Raw genomic sequence first — 348 nt, 5'->3', positions numbered from 1 at the left:
TATGCTTTAATATTTCACTCATGTACGTGTACACAGACGCTAACACACACACACAGAACGTATCAATGCCGTAATATTGGAACATTTGCATGGAGCCTCAAGGGAACTCCATCGGGCTAATTTCACCTCTGTGTCACTATCGCATAAGGTTCCAGATGCCTCAGCACCGTTTGAATAATTCCGTTGCTGGATGCGAGACTCAGATATAAGTCTTCGAGAACAAAATCGTTTTAGCAAATATTAACTTTATCATTGATCCAAAGTGCAGCTACATTTTCTAATCGTTAATAGTGATATTCGTCTGAAACTGACAGCTTTGTTCTTTTCGGGTTATATATATACGTATGA

The sequence above is a fragment of the Penaeus monodon genome, chromosome 20, assembly GCF_015228065.2.
Source record: "Penaeus monodon isolate SGIC_2016 chromosome 20, NSTDA_Pmon_1, whole genome shotgun sequence".
NCBI lineage: Eukaryota > Metazoa > Arthropoda > Malacostraca > Decapoda > Penaeidae > Penaeus > Penaeus monodon.
This window is presented reverse-complemented; position numbering follows the sequence as displayed.